A 13,268-nucleotide genomic window follows, 5' to 3' on the forward strand; every position below is an offset into this window, starting at 1 on the left:
TTTAAGTGGAGCAAAGTATTTTACCAAGATTGATTTGAAGAATGGCTATCATCAGATCAAAATTAGAGAAGGTGATGAATGGAAGACTACTTTCAAGACAAAAGATCATTTGTATGAATGGTTGGTTATGCCTTTTGGTTTGACTAATGCACCTAGTACTTTCATGAGGTTAATGAATAAAGTTTTGAAAAGATTTTTGGGTAAGTTTGTGATTGTTTATTTGGATGATATTTTGATATTTAGTAAGACTAAGGAAGAACATCTTGAGCATATTAGACAAGTATTGCAGAGATTGAAAGAGGAAAAGTTGCTGATTAATCTGAAAAAGTGGTCTTTTATGCAAGAGGAGATTGTGTATCTGGGATTTGTGATTTCAGCTAATGGTTTGAAGATGGATCTTGAGAAGGTTAAAGCAATTTTAGAATGGCCTACACTTGAGAATGTGAGTGAGGTAAGATCATTTCATGGTTTAGCTAGTTTTTATAGAAAGTTTATAAAGAATTTTAGTGATGTTTGCAATGCTATGACTGAGACAATGAGGGGAGATAAAAAGGAATTCAAGTGGACACATGCAAAAGGTTGCAGAATTATCGGTATTGGCTTTGCCTAATTTCAACAAAGTATTTCAAGTTGAATGTGATGCAAGTGGTAATGCAATAGGAGCTATATTAAGTCAAGAAGGTAAGCCTATTGCTTTCTTTAGTAAAAATTTGAATGATGCTAGAAGGAAATATTATGTGTATGATCAAGAGTTTTATGCTATTGTTCAAGCATTGAAGAAGTGGAGACATTATTTGATGCCTAAGGAGTTTGTGTTGTATACTGATCATAAAGCTTTACAATACTTGGGAAGTCAACATAAATTGAATCAAAGACATATGAAGTGGGTTGAATATTTGCAGAGTTTTACACTTGTGATTAAGCATAAGAGTGGAGTTACTAACAAAGTTGTTGATGCATTGAGTAGAAGATGTTCTTTGTTGACTAAAATGAAGGTTGAAGTTCTTGGTTTTGATGAGATGAAAGAGTTATATGATGCTGATCCTAATTTTTCTAAGGCATGGAGAGAGTGTAGAGCACCAAATCTGACAGATCACATAAGTAAGTATGATGAGTATTTCATTCAAGAAGGTATGTTGTTCAAAGGCATTCAGTTGTGTATTCCTAGAAGTTCTATGAGGTTGAATCTAATTAAGGAAAAGCATAGTGGTGGATTAGCTGAACATTTTGGAATTGATAAGACATTGGGTTTGCTGAAAGAAAAATATTATTGGCCACAAATCTATAAGGATGTTCAAAAATTTGTAAAGAGTTGTGGAGTTTGTCAAGTTGCAAAAGGAGTGAGTCAAAATACTGGTTTGTATACACCTATTACTATTCCTGAGAAACCTTGGACTAACATTAGTATGGATTTTGTTCTTGGATTGCCTAAGACAATGAAAGGTTATGATTCCATATTTGTGGTAGTGGATAGATTTTCTAAGATGGCTCATTTTATACCATGTAATAAGACATCAGATGCTGAGCATGTTGCTGAACTTTTTTTTAAAGAGATTGTGAGATTGCATAGATTACCAAGAAGTATTATTTCTGACAGAGACAGTAAATTTGTTGGATATTTTTGGAAGACTTTGTGGAAGAAGATGGGTACTGAGTTGAAGTTTAGTTCTACATTCCATCCACAAATAGATGGACAGACAGAGGTTGTGAATAGAAGCTTGGGTAATTTGCTAAGATGTTTGGTTGGGAATAAGCCAAGTAATTGGGAGATGGTATTGGCACAAGTTGAATTTGCATATAACAATTATGTGAATAGGAATACAAGGAAGACACTTTTTGAGATTGTTATTGGAATGCATCCTAGAGGCATATCAGATTTGAGAGATGTTGGTGAAGAAAAGAGAAGCACTGCAGGAGAAGAATTTGCTGATTTTACGGAGTCTTTGCATAAGGAAGTGAAGTTGAGATTGGAACAAAGTAATCAAAAGTATAAAGAGAATGCTAATCAGTCTAGAAGACACCATGATTTTTAGGTTGGTGATGAGGTGATGGTTCATCTGAAGAAAGGAAGATTCCCAGCTAGAACATACAATAAGCTGAAGATGAAGAAATTTGGACCTTGTAAGATCTTGAAGAAGTTTGATAGTGGTAATGCTTATGAAGTTGAGTTACCTGATGACATGGATATATCTCCTATATTCAATATTGCTGATTTGTATAAGTATCATGAGTCAGAGGATGAAATTGTTGTACCTGATGATTATCCTAAGAAGAAAATTGAAGAGGTTGAACATATATTGGATCAAAGAGTTGGTAAGAGCATAGGAGGAAAAGATTACTATGAATATTTGGTGAAGTGGAAGAATAGACTAGTTGAAGATGCTACATGGATTTCATAGTCTGAGTTGGATTCAACTCAGGATGTGACACTTGCATGATTCAGGAGAATCATTTTTTTCCCCAACCTTAGTTGTTTGATGTAGGAGCATCCTAGGTTTCTTTGTAATCCTGCACATTAGTTCATTCTACCTAGTTCCAATTGGGCCGACTTTGCTCACATTTAATTTTGGTATAGTTAATTATATTTGATGAGGGCTGACTTGTCGTTTATCTATGTTCTAGAATTATTCATAAGCTATTTTGGCAAGTATAAGTAGGGTGTTTAGGTTTAGGGTTAGAGCATATTTTAGGGGGGAGTTCAAAAGAAAAGAGATATGTGGATTTAAAAAGTTGACTTGGAGATTTGGAAGTTGTACATTTGTAATTGGTCGTAACCCAGAAGGCCTTATAGCTGGGCATGTATGATGAATATTTGATGAATCAATAAATATATCCTTGTTCTCTCTTTCCTTGGTGTTGTTCCTCATGTTTTCTTCCACTGTGTTAACTCTTGCAGGGTGGTATAGATAGCTGGGTGTGCCTTTGGCCCTAGTTTTCATCCCTTGCCTGCATCAATTTAGGATATGTGTTTATGGGTCATGGTCCTGAGCTCACTACAGTCTGTAAAACATACTAGAAAAAGCTATGGTGGATTTTAAAATGACTGTTAGTTTTACATTCAGTTCAATGATAGTTAGAGATTAACCAAACTTTAAATTTATAAATTTGTGAGGATATTTTTGTTGCCTTAATTCAAATTTCTAATCGGTGCCTTGCTAGCCAAATTTTATATATAATAAAACATATATAAGCTAGTTGTGCTTGGAGGTGTCTACAATGACAAAATGAATTGGAAAATCCATGTAAACAAAAACCCTTTTTGAATAAATTTGACCTCTTTGTTGATAGTTATGGATGCATTGGATGTAGTGGAAGAATAAACACCCTCAAGCTATGCATATTACAATTGAAATATATAATAGCTAAAGCTGTTAGAAATATCAAACAACCCATGTTAAGAATAACCTAATCTGTGAGAAATAATAAATATTTCAATCACAAAAACCAACCCTAAAAATTTCTTGCACAACCCTAAAAATGCTTGGCAACAACTATTACCGAGTAATAGATTTTGCTTGGTAACCAAAGAAAATAGGTGGCAAGAGAGTTTATCAAGTGAGCTTGGTAAATAAAGGATAAACAACTCTGTAGCCAAAGGATGCTGAGTGAGCTCGGTAGTGTGATTACTGAGTGAACTCAGTAACTACAAGAAGGTGGAGCTCGGTAGAAGAAAGCACCAAGTGAGGTCGATAGCCACTGCAGGGAGGAGCTCAGTAGAAGATGTTACTGAGTGAGGTTGATTTGAACTGCAAATGACTTCTACCAAAGACAATACCGAGTGCAGACTTATGACATGAATATTTTCACCATTAAAACTATAGACTCAAAACTTGAAATACTCAACAATAAACTTCACCAATGCAATGAACAAGAAGCAAGAGAATCACGTATGCCTGCTTGCTTACTATTCAACTTAGATTCAAACTATTAGAAAATCTGGGAGCATTCAACTTCAACCAGAAAGCTCTAAAATAACCCTAAACTTTAAACTGATAAAACTTCAAACTTTAAAATTCAAACTTGCAGCTCTAATGGCTACATACAATAACACCTAGAGCAATCACTACTTCAATAGGTTGAAACCAATAAACTACAAACATACAAAATGACACAAAGAAGCACATGCAACTACAAACACGACAATGATCCCTTCTGTCCCTACAACAACTGATCTGTTGATCACCTTCTCTACTCTCTACAACTTCTGAGCTCTCCAACTTCTTCTCTCTCTATGTCTCTCGATCGAATGGAATAGAACATTCCTCTTGTTATATTTTCAAAATGTTTTCCCCCTCATTTATGAATTTGAAAACTCACCCACCACATTTATGTTTCTATCTATTCTACTGATCGTTAGGTGGTAGGTGGGTGTTTGGCTCTGGGGAGAAACGACCAACAATAATTAACATTCCAACATAATCATGGTAAATTGCATCCCTTGCAACTATGTCAGAACCACTATGCACTGCATGCTGGTTAAAAGCGGCAACAAATAGTAATTTTACGCTTCATAATTATAGTATAGAATAATTATGATCATTAAAGATGAAAATAGTCATTTACTTGTTTAAGAATGGTGATAGACGATCATAGTCATTGTACTCTTCGACCAATACAATGTTTGTAAATGTCATAGTAAAATATGCAAAAATAGTACCAAGTACAAATGAAGGTAACAAGGGAATCACAATAAAATAGGGTACAAGAATAAAACAGAACCAACTATAAACTAAGCTAAACACAACTTGTAGATAATAGTATGCTACAACTTACAAACAATAGTTCTATTAATTGAGAACATAATATACAAAATATGAACTCTATAGCATTCTTAGTAATCTCTATGCTCTCTCACAATGTAATTACATGGTCTCACAATGTATGTTTTCTATAGAAACATAATCTTCTCTGATCATATTTCAAATCAACTCTACAGACTTCTAAGTTCTCTCAAATTCTTTGATTACACACATCCCTTAACATTACATATTGGCCCCTTTGTATTTATAACCATATTGAAGAGGTTACATTGCATACATGTTGTTCAAGTAACTTATTGGTTAAGAACTACATAAATGTGAAGACAAGATCATATCAATGGTTGAGTAACTTGGAGCTCCCAAGTTGGTAATTGGATTGCGAACCGTGAATGTATGTGAGTCTGTAAAGTCTAGACTGAGAGTTGGCGAAAAATTCCATAGAGTTGGTGCAAGCAGCAGTTTGGACTGAGGCACTGGAAATAGTTGGCAGGGGAGAAATTATTTCCAAAAATGAATATAGAACTTTGACTTCAATGAAAATGTCTTCCTCAAAACATATGTTTAGATCTCTATTTTCTTTTATTAGTACATAGATCTTATCTATTGACAGTGAATAAACTATTAACACAGATCAATGAATGGATTCCTGAGAGAGTGAATGAGCTTAGATTAATGACTCTATTTGATGGAATAGTTAATAGTTGATAGGATAGTCATAGTGTCTGATAGAACAATGAATATGACCCTCAAAATAGCAATGGATATAGATCTCATGAACGTGAATCCTTCATGACAATGAATATATTATATCTTCTATGGAATAGTGAATACACCTACAAGAACAGTTAATGGACCTTAGAAATAGCGAACAAACTCTTCAAGAATAGTGAATAAATCTTGTGGGAGTCAATATCTCTTTCATGCTACTACTGTTTTATCAACTAATGTTCTTTTCATGGAAAGTGTTGTTCTTTCCTGAATAGAAAACTCAAATCGTCTCACGAAAACACTTTCAATCAGATTTTTTTACTCAAAATCTCATCCATCCTTCTCAAATTTGACCCATGCTTCCAACTCATGCCCAATTTTTAGGGAAGAAATTTCATTCACGCAATTTAGGTCAGATTTTGACCCATCTTGGGCATTTTTCTAAAAACCAAATTGATCATTTTAATTATATCTCCAGCCCAGTCGATTTCCTCTTGTTCAATTTGGCTAAGTCCATGTTGATTCCATGTTCATAAAAATTTTGGGCCAAAAGGAGTGGAAATCACCAAGATTTGGGCAAAATGCCCAAGGAAGGTCGGACTCCCATCCATCTTGGGCAATCTCAATCAAACTCAATCATTTCCACCAACATTTTGGCCCCTTTTAAGTTGTTTTATTTTTTCATATTTTGTCAAGTTCCATCAATTGGCTTGATATCCCAAAGGATTTTTCCAAAAGGTGAAGGTGGAATTTGGATAGTGTTGGGCATTAATGCCCATAGAGGGTCGGGCATTTTTTCATCATTGGCCTCTTGCTTTCCCTTGCTTAGAAATAAAGTTTCAATACAAAGAGACCTCCTTGTATAAAAATCAAGCATCTCTTTGAAGACAAACAATGCCAATTGAATTTTTCACATGATTAAAATTTTCTTTTGGCTATCCCCAATGTGTGGGAAAGGCTGAGAATGTCACAATTACCAATATTGACATGTAAAGATGCTCTCAAAATGATCCCTTTATTATAATCTTTGAGACCTTTTGGTGTGGGTTTTAGTCCACTACAACATGCTAAATAAAACACTGAATGTTTTAAAGTGGAACACTTAGATGCTCAATCCTCTCTTTATATAAGGTCTTCTCTCATGCTAAGCTTGCAAAGTAAGATCATGAAATGACTTCAAGGTTCCTTCAATTTGTGGATACTTTTGTAGTGAAACAATATGATTTGTTGGTTATCACTTAAAGGACTTATGCTATTCATTCATGGATATCAAATGCTTGCAATACTGAAGATTTAGTTTCACAATATGCAGTGAAACTTTAGTTAGATTTTCCATCTCTCACTTCAACTTAAACTTGCTAAATTTGACTACTAGTACTACTATGAATGCAAGGAATCATGGATGGACTTGGACTCTACTATAAAACTCAATCAGTGGCTCCATGTAACAACCATTTTTCCTGGGTCTAATTTTAACATCTATCATAAGCATAGAATACAATTTTAACTTTGACTTCATAAGAAGGATGTTACATCATTCATGTTCATGTGAAGAAGATTACCGTTAAAGTCAGTTAAACAAAATTTTGTAACTAAATACTTGAAATACCTTTTAATGAAATTACTTCAAAAATTGAAATCACATACCTTGAAAAAACTGAGACTGAAATTCATCTAAGTATGCTTCTACAACCACCTAGGTTAGTCCACAAATATACTATAACAATTTCTCAAATCGACTGCTATCTCAAAAATCATTTGATGAATACCACTAAATGCCAATATAACTTAAATTAGGGCATCACATATCATCTTACCAATTAGGGCATCAATTACCATCAATTTATTTAGGGCTTCTGGTACTGCTTTACCACTTAGGGCTTCTGCAACCACGAATTCAATTTAGGGCTTCTGCGACAACAGATTTTATCTAGGGTTTTTGTGATGACAGATTCAATTTAGGGTTTTTGATACCACAGATTTAGTTAGGGCTTCCAATACCACCATATCAATTAAGGTTCAAGCTATTATGCAATCAATTAGGACTTCAGATTTCTTTTCCTTCCGATTGCTTATCTATGACAATTTCTCAAGATTAGATAATTACTTATATTCAATATTCATTTATATGAAGTAAAATGATGATAAAAATGAAATACCTCAATTTAATCTTACCTTCTCATAAACAAAAATGATAATACATGTTTTCGATAAATAATTGATTTCATGGCTTATCTCTGTTTGATGCATATCTGACATCTTGAGAGAGGTGAAACATTGCCAAGGGCTTTACCACCCAACCTTGGACCACAATATATATATCCCCACATGAAATCTAATGAGAAAGGCCCTCCCTACCCAGAATTGACAGGGAACATCTTACCCTTCACTAGGCATCATGATATATAACATGCCATATGACTTGGTAGCAAGAGATCATCATAACAGGAATATGCATGAGCTATTATTAATTCATATTAAATGATATACGTTAAAATTTCATAACTGATATTACTAGTTCTTATTGTTGATGAATCTTTCCTCATGCCCCCTCAATCTCATCAGGCCTCCAAGCCCATGATTTCTAGGTGCTTGTTTAATATTAATAAATTCACTCTTGTAGGGTATGAATGTTTGTAATACATTCTGAACTGAATTAGTTAAACATAGTTTTGCATTGCATATCCATATCTTTTATACATGTTTAATAATTTCTTATGAATAAAGAAACATTTATGGTTTAAGGCAATTTTCCAAGAACTAGAATTCTTTTACTGACAACCTTGATTCAGTCTGCAATTATATTAATGAAAAAGAGACACATTGAACATTCTTGATTCAACAGTTGCATTAGAAAGAAAAACACGATTGGCCATTCGGAAACATTCTTAATTGTTTCCTACGCTTATATCTTCAACCAATTTTCAATATCTATATCCTTGAAAAAAAAATTCTCAATACACATAGATACAACAGATGAACTCATATTATATCCAACTTGCAAACTAGAAAAGAACAACTGATTGTACTCACTAACCATCAAGAGATCTTTAGATGGGTGTCTCCTCGATGCCTGAACCATTACATCTTATACCTATTCATAAAATTAAGACTCTACATTCTCAAAATTTCCTTGGTATTCATAGTTGATCATTATTACTGTTTGTTTGTTTGTTTCAGAACATAGCTTTTCATGACAAAATCTATAGAGTTAAGACATACGTGGTTTGATAAAGGTATAGTCTATATTCAAAAGTATTTTTGAATTAAGTGATGGCAATCGATAATATCAGACAATGAATAAGATGAGAACATAAAGTTTTATTACTTCCTTTATTGGCTTCTATCATAAGCATCAACTACTTTATTAGTAATCATGTAAAAAAGCTCTGTTGGCATTTTATAATATTCTGAGCACAAGGTAAACATCAGGACTCCATTCTATGCACACAACTCTTACGTTTTGTATCAACCTAACCCAGAAAAGACAAGAAAATGTGAGTGAAAGAAGTTTAAAATGATTTAGCACATCCTTACTTGGCTACGGATTACTATGTGCCCTTCTTTGTGAACTCTTCAAATACCCATTGAATCTGTTGTTTAGTGATGCACAAGATTGATCTCGTGTAAGCTCAGAGGTATGATATTGTGCTAGGTAGGAATAATGTTGCAGGTGATAACATTTTGCAAAATGGACGACGGATCTTAGTAGGGTGTTAAACATATTTGCAAAAGAAGAATTTGAGACAGATATAACAGGATACAAGGCACATAGACAAACTCAGGTTGCAGAATAGTGAGGTTCTGAGACTATGGTGGAAACAAGAACATATTGGTATCTTGTTGGTGATGTTTGAAAATGACAAGGAAACCATATAAAAAGATAATGAATGGCTTTTCAGCTTTCGCCATTACAAGACTCAAATGCGCTTTGAATTCCATTAAATGGAAAAATGAATCGTTAGAATAAAGGTGAAAAAGTTTTATTAATATTATTTAATGTTTAAATCAATGACTAAGTGCTAATACTAAAGAATATTAAATTAGAAATAATAGAGCTGGAAAGTGAAAATAACACAAATATTATTATAATTCAAAAATTTATTAAAATCTTATAAGTATTTTTTTAAAACATCATTCTATTAATTTATTAACATATAAAGTGTTGGAATTATGATATATTTGTTATTAGTGCAAACACTTATTTAATTCTGAATGCTTATCTAGCTCATCACTTAGTCTCAAGTATATACCGAGTATTCAATGGTTACCTTATAACTTCAAGCAAGTAAATAGTTCTCACCGAGCATTCTTGAAGATACTGAGTGAATGAGAAGTTCAGCAGTGTTTACCAAGTGGAAAAGGTAAACAACGGACTTAGTGTTTATTAAGTTAAGCAAGGTAAATGAAGAAGTTAGTTTTTATCGAGTGAAACTATATCTACCAAGTCACCAATGGTTATCGAGTTCCAAGTAATGTCATGTGGCTAGTATGAACTGAGTCTCTACTTCTACCGAGTGCATGATGATACCAAGTAATGTAGTGAATGTCGAGTATCAGAAGGTCACCGAGTCAGTTCAGTGAACCTGAGTTATTTACTATTGGGCCGACTCACTACTATTTTGTTCACTTGTGTTTTGGCCGACCTTGTAATTTTAAATATTGGAATGGTATATATGTAATGTATGATATCATTTGAAATATAAGGATGACATGTATGAAATGAGAGAGTAATGTTCACATGTGAAGAAGGTATTACTATCAGCAGCAGAGTAAAAAGGGATACAACAAGGTCAACATAGGAGCAGAAAAGTTATATCTATCACATCAGGTGATCAATGCAAAAAGGATCTTATCAGCAAAAAAGTTGTAAGTAGATCCACTACTTCATCCTAACAGGTGAATCAGTTTTTAAATCCTTTAACAGGGTAGACTTAATAGTCCTTTTGTAAATCTCCTAACAGAGTGCATACTTCACTATATGTTTGTAAATCCTCTAACAAGGTGGATCTAGCAATCCTACTTGCTCCTAATAGAGTAGGTCACCAGAAGTGATCATTGTAAGCCTTAACCAGCCAACTTCATACTGTAGTAACGAATTTTTGTGGGTATCATCCCCACCCCAATTTTACTTTCTAATTGGAAGGTTTTTGGGTCACCAAATCATTGTGTTCAAGTGTTACATATGATTGATCTTTCATTTATGTAGTAGATTAGATGAATGAATGATGAAAGGTTAAAATGATGAATTGCTTAAAAAATTTATAAGTTACTGATTCACCCCACCCCTCTTAGTAACATATCTCATCCTAAATATTTCCAACAATTAGTATTAGAGCTTTGTGGTTCTCAGGATAAAGTTTGATAGCTTGAGAAAAAATCAAGGACAATGGAGATATTCAAACTTGACAAATCTATTGAAAATGAAAAGCTAGATTTGGAAATGGTCATGGCTCAACTCAAAGAAGCTAAGGAGCATCTTTCTCAATCCTTGAAAAGAAGCAAGGAACTTGCAAGACAAATGAATGATCATCAGTATGTTGAAGAAAAGATTGAAGACCTTTTACCATCAAGCAGTTCAAATGAAGCTAATGAGGCAATCAAGGAACTCTTAGAAAAGAATGGTTCCCTGCAGGAAGAAGTAAGAAAACTCAAAGGAGAACAGGAAATCCAATCAATCAGGCTGTGTGAAGTCTTGGAACAAAGAAACAAGGAAAATGAAGACTTAGAGGTAAGAAATAGTCAACCCCTTCAGCATCAAGATCTTATAAATCAACTATCCATTGCAAATGAAGCAATTATGAATCTAAGATCTAAAAATGAAGACCTAAGGAATGATCTGATCACTGAAAGACAAATCAATGAAAGCTTAAAAAGTGACTTAAGATCTGAAAGACAAATCAATGAAATTTTGGAAAATGACCTAAACACTGAAAATAAAATCAATAAGAGAGTGATGAAATCAAAAGCATACATGACTCAATTAAATCAGCTAGGTGAGCAAAATCTTCATAGACAAAGAGGCAAAGCTGGACTTGGTTACAAGGAAGAAGGTGAAACTTCCAAACAAGGTGCACAAAGGAATCAAAGGCCTACTTGTAATCACTGTGGTAAGATAGGTCATACATCAAACAAATGTTGGAGTAATGGAAAGGTAAAATTCAATGGTAAATGCTTCAATTGCAATCAGCATGGTCACAAAGCTAATGAATGCAAAGAAAAACCAAAATTTGAAGGCAAATGTCACAAATGCAAGAAACAAGGTCACAAGGCATCTAAATGCAAATAAAAAACATTCAATCTAGCAGAACAAATTTTCAAAGAAATATTTGGTTGGGACTACAATACTTGGTGCAGGTGTCACTATTGTGGAGAATATGGACACATTGGAATAAACTGTGCAAGACATCACCTAAGAAAGAAAGATACAACCATAAGATGTTACACATGTACTGAACTTGATCATATAGCTAAAAATTGCATGAATATCGGAAGAATTGAAGATGAAAAGAAAGCTAAAGCTGATAACATTCAGAAGTAGATGAGACAATAGTGGATTCCTAAATCTACTGAGCAAGACAGTTCAAATAATGGTCATGTCACTCAAAAAGTGGGTGACTCCACCATTTCTAATTAAGATTTAAGAAGACTCAAGAATTGCATCTTCTAGCCACATCTTAAATAGTTCTAGAATAAAAAAGTGCAAATGATCAAATCAGTATTTCAGATACAAGGATCAAAGAAAAGTTATCATTCACCAAGTTGCATGTATCGAGCAAGGTTGACTAAAGACCTTACCGAGCTAGGTTGGGAGTATCAAAAATTTTGTTAGACCACCGAGTTGCAAGGTTTTATCGATTAAATCAATGACAGACTGGCATGCACTATGTCATCTCAGCTACCTTCATACTGAGCTTTAATGATAATATTTCATCAAAAAGTGCAGAATTTGATTTCATTTTTCACCGCGACTTAAGAATACTCAGAGTCAAAAGATTTCTAGTTGCACGCCGAGCAATTTTAAGAAAAATTCTTGTGAAGAATTTGTTTGAAGAATTTATCATCCACCAAGTAGCAATGGCATCCGCAAGCACTAGTAGCAGCAAGGCGAAGAGAGGTTCTAAAATGCTAGTGAAAGGAGTCGAATGGAAAGCCCCAAAATTCAAACTAGTGCCTGCAATTGCTGAATCACTTGACCCACATGGAGCTCAATCAAAAATTCCACCTAAGGTACTTCTTGTTAATGATATTCATGTTCATTTCAAATGCACTGTTCAAAAATTTGGTACATTAGATATGGATAATGCCCTAGGTCAATTATGTGTTGATGGAGCCCTAAAAATTGAGCATAAGCACTTAGAAGCAAAAGGCTTGACCCACATTTTGCACCTACCAAGGAATTTCCAAATTAAATGGGTTAGATATGTTCTAAACCATGTACACAATGGTCATTTGTGGTTGGAGCAACCCGTATTGATAACCAAAAAGATGATTAATAAGATCACAGGTCTGCCTATGCTTAGTAAAGCCAAAACCACTAAAACCCTAGGTCAGGATGAGTTGCAGAAGAAAACCCTAGCAGAATGGGATGGTAGAGGACTAAAACTTATCAATATATCTAACATGGAACTTAGATTTGGCATTTATGTAATCGCATATAAACTATACGGCTCCAGCAGATTGAATAGTGTACCGTGTGAGGCTGTGGATTTAGCATTTAAGATTGTAAAGAAAAATCTAGAATTTGATCTATTAGAATTACTGTTAAGACAGCTAAATAAGAATATGGAAAGCATAAGG

Source organism: Cupressus sempervirens, chromosome 5 (genome assembly GCF_028749045.1).
Source record: "Cupressus sempervirens isolate cs-2001-9-10 chromosome 5, ASM2874904v1, whole genome shotgun sequence".
Taxonomy (NCBI): domain Eukaryota; kingdom Viridiplantae; phylum Streptophyta; class Pinopsida; order Cupressales; family Cupressaceae; genus Cupressus; species Cupressus sempervirens.